The sequence below is a fragment of the Nicotiana tabacum genome, chromosome 2, assembly GCF_000715075.1.
Source record: "Nicotiana tabacum cultivar K326 chromosome 2, ASM71507v2, whole genome shotgun sequence".
In the NCBI taxonomy this organism is placed as follows: Eukaryota; Viridiplantae; Streptophyta; class Magnoliopsida; order Solanales; family Solanaceae; genus Nicotiana; species Nicotiana tabacum.
The window spans coordinates 83,039,133-83,045,132 of NC_134081.1; the positions used below are offsets into that span (position 1 = coordinate 83,039,133).

The following is a 6,000-nucleotide window of genomic DNA, read 5'->3' on the forward strand; positions in this document are numbered from 1 at the left end:
ATGAACGTTTGTTTAAGAGGGGAATGATGTAACGACCCAGTCGGTCATTTTAAGTGTTGTAGCCCCGTTCCCCTATTTACTACTTATTTTATGCAAAATTGTCGTTATGTCATTTTTCGGGATAGTCATTTTGGTTCCGGGGATGTTTCGAAATGAGTTGAGACACTTAGTCTCAAGGTTGGAAGCTTAAGTTGAAAAGGTTGAACAGATGTTAACTTATGTGTAAATGGCTTCGGAATAGAGTTTTGATGGTTCTGATAGCTCCGTTGGGTGATTTTGGACTTAGGAGTGTGTCTAGATAGTGATTTGAAGGTCCGTAGTTGATTTAGGCTTGAAATGATGAAAGTTTGAAAATTAGAAGTTTTAGAAATTGAGAAGTTTGACAGAGAGTTGACTTTGTAGTTATCAGGCTCGAATTTTGGTTCCGGGAGTCGGTGTAGGTCCGTTGTGTCATTTATGAGTTGTGTGCAAAATTTGAGGTCAATCAGACTTGATCTGATAGGTTTCGACATCAAATATGGAAGTTAGAAGTTCATAAGTTCAATAGGCTTGAATTGGGATGCGGTTCGTGTTTTTGATGTTGTTTGATTTAATTTGAGTCGTCGACTAAGTTCGTATGATGTTTTAGGACTTGTTTGTATGTTTGGTTTGGGTTCAGGGGTCCTCGGGTAGATTTCAGATGGTTAATGAAGTGAAAATGGGACTTGGGAGACTGCTGGTGTTCATGCCTAGTTTCCTTCTATGCATTTGGGTGGATAGGTCCGCGATCGCGAAGGCTTGTTATGGGCAGCTAGATTTTTACTCTATGCGTTCACGAGTAGAGTATTGCGATCGGGTAGGTTAGTGAAGCTGTGAAGCGCGAACGCGTGGGCTAGGCTGCGTTCCCGAAGAGGAAGAGAAGGCTGAGTATTCACGTGTGATTGTTCATCACGATTGCGTGATGTTGTTCACGATCACTTAGGTATGAGGGATCAGTGCATCGCGTTTGCGTGGGTATTTAGGCGATCACGTAGGGTTAATTCTTGGACAACTGAATTTGTGCTTTGCGATCGCGATTAAGGGATAACTGGACAGAATTTAAAGTCTCAAAAACAAGGGTTTGAGATTATTTCACAATTTGATTTTGGGAGCTTGGTTAGAGGCGATTCTTGGAGGTATTTTCAAGGGAGTGATTAGGGGTAAGTGATTCTTACTTAGTTTTTGTTAAATTCCATGATTATATCTTTGATTTCATCATTTAATTAGTGATTTGGGTTGAAAAATTGGGGAAAATGGAGAAATATCTTAGGCCGAATTTTGGGGATTTGAGCGAGATTTTGGTATCGAATTTGGGTAATTTTTGTATGGTTGGACTCCTAGTTGAATGGGTGTCCAAATTTTGTAACTTTCATCGGATTCCAAGACGTGGGCCTGGGGGTTGATTTTTGAGTTGACTTTTTTACTTTTGATTAAAAACTTATTATTTTCATATGGAATTGATTCCTTTACCTCGTGTTGATTGTATCAAATTGTTTGCAGCTAGATTTGAGGCACTCAGAGGCCAATTCGCGAGGCAAGGGCTTATTGGAGTAGAGATTTACACGGTTTGAGGTAAGTAACACTTCTAAACTTGGTCCTGAGGGTATGAAACCCCGAATTACGTGTTACGTGATTAGTGTTGAAGTGACACACATGCTAGGTGACGGGCGTGTGGGCGTGCTCCGTAGGTATGTTTACTTGGTCGATTATGTGGAACTGTATAGTTGAATAATCTTGTTGTTATTTGTATATTCTCCATGTATTAGAGAAATTGAGCTGCGAGTCATGTTAGAAATCTTGCTTAGGCTATATGCTGGTACTGTTAGGACCTACAGAGGTCATGTTGCATCTTGAATTATTTGCTTAATTGTAATTATGAACTCAGTCACAACTATTATTTGCATATCATATCTCAGTCTCTGTTACCATTTATTAATGCATCATATCATCATTGTTTGGGGTGATTATCATGATTCTTGTGAGGCTGAGAGACAAGAGAAATTGATATCTGAGTGAGGCCGAGGGCCTGATTGTGAGAATATTTATGTGTTCAGACTGCATGCCGCAGCATGCTGTATTGATTTATGCCATGATTGGCTTATTATAATGCTTGGGCTGGATGTGCCCCGCCATAGTCTGCACACCCATAGTGAGCGCAGGTACCTAATGAGTGCTAGTGCCGAGTGCGAGTACCAAGAGCGAGTGCCGAGCGATTGGGAGGATTGGGTGATTGTGAGGATTGAGTGACTGTGAGGAATGAGTGACTGTGAGGATAAAGTGAATGGGAGGAATAAGTGATTGATACTCTGAGAGTATGCATATAACTTCATCATTGTTTTGTACTTCAGTTGACATACATAACTGACATGTAGATATCGAGACGTATCATTCCTTATTTTAGTTGTACTTGACATATCTTACATGTCCGAGCTTTAATTATTAAACTTGAGAGCATGCCTACATTTCTGTACTATATTTCTGTAATTGGACTGTACCTGTGAAGCTCGTTACTGCTTTCAGCCCAAAAGTTAGACTTATTACTTACTGTGTTTGTTGTATTCACACTACACCATGCACTTCGTATGTAGATCCAGGTGTTTCCAGGCACGGTATTTGTTGATTCTCAGAGTTTGGGGTCGTTCGGAGATTATCGAGATAGCTGCCTTGGCGTACGTAGAACTTGACTCTCCTCCCCTATCCCTCATTTTTATTTATTTAGTTCTACTTTGTTAGACAGTGTGTCAGACTATGTATTTGTATAGATGCTCATGTATTCAGTGACACCCTGATTTTGGGAAACTTCTGTATTGAGTTGTGACATTTTCATTCGATTTTTATGAGATTTTTACCTATTTAAATCTATTTTAGTATATCTGAATTTGAAAGTGTTGGTATGTATGAATGTCAACTTGCCTAGTATAATGATAGGCGCCATCACGACAACTTGAGTTTTGGGTCGTGACAAACAATGACCTTGGTTCCTATCAAATAAGATCAAAACTTATCAAAAGCAAATAATACTGCCAGTAATTCCTTTTATGTTGTGGCATTATTTAGTTGAGCCTCATTCATTGTTCTACTGGCATAGTAAATGGGACGAAAGATCTTATCCTTTCTCTAGCCTAAAACAACTCCAATTGCTGTATCACGAGCATCACAATGACCTCAAAAAGTCGATTCCAGTCTTGGTACACAATTACTGGGGCGGTTGATAACTTTTCCTTAAGGGTGTCAAATGCTTTCAAACAATCACCTGAAAAACAAACTTAATATCTTTCATCAAGAGGTTAGTCAGTGGTTTTGAAATCTTTAAAAATTCTTTTATGAACCATCTGTAAAAACCTGCATGACCTAGAAAGCTTCTAATGCTGTTAACAGTTCTGGGACGGGGTAAGTCTATTATAAGATAAGTTTTAGCCTTATCAACTTCTATCCCTTTAGCAGTGATTTTATGTCCTGAAGCAATTCCCTCAGTAACCATAAAATGACATTTTTTCCAATTATGAATCAAGTTTGTCTCTTCACATCTCTTAAGAACTAAGGTCAAATGATGAAGACAATCTTAAAATATTTTGCCAAAGAGTGTAAAATCATCCATAAAAATTTCAAGAAACTTTTAGTCATGTCAAAAAAAAAATGCTGACATGCAACACTGAAATGTAGCAGGGGCCTTGCATATACCAAATGGCATTCTCCAATAGGCATATGTTCCATGAGGACATGTGAAGGTTGTCTTATATTGATCTTCTGGTGCAATTGGTATCTGGTTATACCCTAAATAACCATAAAAAAATAGTAAAAACCATATCCTGCAATTCTTTCTAACATTTGATCAATAAATGAAAAAGGAAAATGATCTTTTCTAGTGGCATCATTGAGACGTCTGTAATCAATACAGACTCTCCATCCTGTGGAGGTCTTGGTAGGCATGAGTTCATTACTTTCATTTTTATAATAGTTATACCTCCTTTCTTTGGTAATACTTGAACTGGGCTTACCCAAGGGTTGTCTGAAATTGGGTAAATGATACATGCCGCTAAAAGCTTTACAATCTCTTTTTTTTACCACTTCTTGCATTGATGGATTCAATCCCCTTTGAAGCTAGACTATTGGCTTGTAGCTATCCTCCAAGAGGATTCTGTGCTTACAAACAACTGGATTAATCCCTTTGATATCTTCTACAATCCACCCCAAGGCTCTTTTGTGTGCTTTCAATACTTCAATCAGTTTTTCTTCTTGTCCTATAGTAAGAGAAGATGAAATAATTACTAGAAATAATTCTTCCTCAAGAAAAATATATTTTAAATGAGACGGGAGAATTTTGAGTTCAATTTTTAGTTGAACATGTTCTGCTTGCATCTCCACATCTTTAGAATCTTTTTCTAATATTTCAGCTTCTTTTATGATGAGAGGATCATCATCCTGTGTGGTGCTAAATTTGGTCAAACATCTTTTCATTGAGTCTGGAATTAATTGATCATCTTTGAATTCATCTGTAAGATAACTAATCATGTCAATTGAAAAACACGAAGATGATGCCTCATCTCCTGAAAACCTTAGTATCTTTTGCATATAAAAATGACTTTTTCATCATCAACTCTCAAAATTAGTTGTCCTTGATGGACGTCTACGATAGCTCTACCTGTAGCAAGAAAAGGTCTACCAAAAATTATCGGTTCATCAGAATATTGCTTTATTTCAAGTACTATGAAATCTATATGAAAAACAAACTTATCTACTCTTACAAGTAATTTTTCAATTATTCCCTTAGGTGTCTTAGTACTAAGATTTGCAAACTAAAGAGAAACACCTATATCTTTCATTTCATTGAGATTCAATTTTCTAAAGGTAGAAAAAGACATCAAATTTATTGAAGCTCTAGAATCACAAAGTACTTTTTTAAAATATACTCCTCCCAAAGTGCATGGAATTATAAAACTGCCTGGGTCACCAAGTTTTTGTGATAGCTTATTCTGAAGTATATCACTGCATTTTTCAGTAAGCATTACCACAGAAACTTCTTTCAATTTTCTTTTTTTCTTGATAATTTTTTTTAAAAATTTGGCATATGAAGGCATTTGTAATAAAGTATCAGTGAATGGAATATTGATGTGAATATATTTTAAAATCTCCAAAATATTTGCAAATTGACTATCAAGATTTTCTCTTTTCATTTTTTGTGGAAAAGGAATGTCACAGAGAGAGGAGTCAATTTTTCAATATTCTTTTCTTCTTTTTTCTTGACTTCTTTCTCCTCTGATGGTTCAGATGGTTTTTCAACATTCTTCCTATTGTCTACCTATTTTTCTGGTTGGTTCTTTTCTTATCTATCTCCATTAGGTTCATCGAGTTCCTTACCTGACCGTAAGGTGATGGCCTTAAGGTGGTCTTTTGGGGTTTTCTCTGTATTGCTTGGTAAGGGGACCCTGAATCTTTTCTCACACAAAAGCTGCTAGTTGGCTCAATTGAATTTCCAAATTTTTGAGGGTTGAATTCTGGCTTTCCATCTTTTCATCAATGACCTTAATGTACTTGTACAAAAGGTCATCAAGACTAGGATGGGCTTGTTGAGGCCTTTGCTGATATCCAGTTGCTTGCTGATATGATCTGAAGTTTGATTGACCACGGTTTGGATTCTGATATCCAGGTGGACCCTGTATTTGTTGCTTCTGGAAGCTTTGAGAGTTCTCAACACCATTTGGATTGCTCTATTGAAAACCTGAATGTTTCTGTGCCATTGGACTTCCAAAAGGATACTGTTAGTAATCGATGCCATTGACATGTTCATCATTGTGGTTGGTTGCTTGACATTCATGGTTCTGATGGTTTCCTCCACACATGTTACAAGCCTCAAATTGGCTTGGTTGTTGTGTATTCACCTGAAAAAATTCAAACTTTTGTGCCAAAGAAATAATTTATTGTGTTGGCATATTTAAAGCGTCTTCCTGATTTACTGTAGCAACCTTCTTGATGATTACATGC

At 37.1% G+C, this 6,000-nt stretch overlaps 1 pseudogene; it reads right to left on the minus strand.

The window, feature by feature from the left end:
• The window catches only part of LOC107778045 (S-locus-specific glycoprotein BS29-2-like), a 114,939-nt pseudogene extending 110,349 nt beyond the window's left edge, over positions 1-4,590 (minus strand).
• Between the last annotated feature and the right edge of the window lie 1,410 nt (positions 4,591-6,000).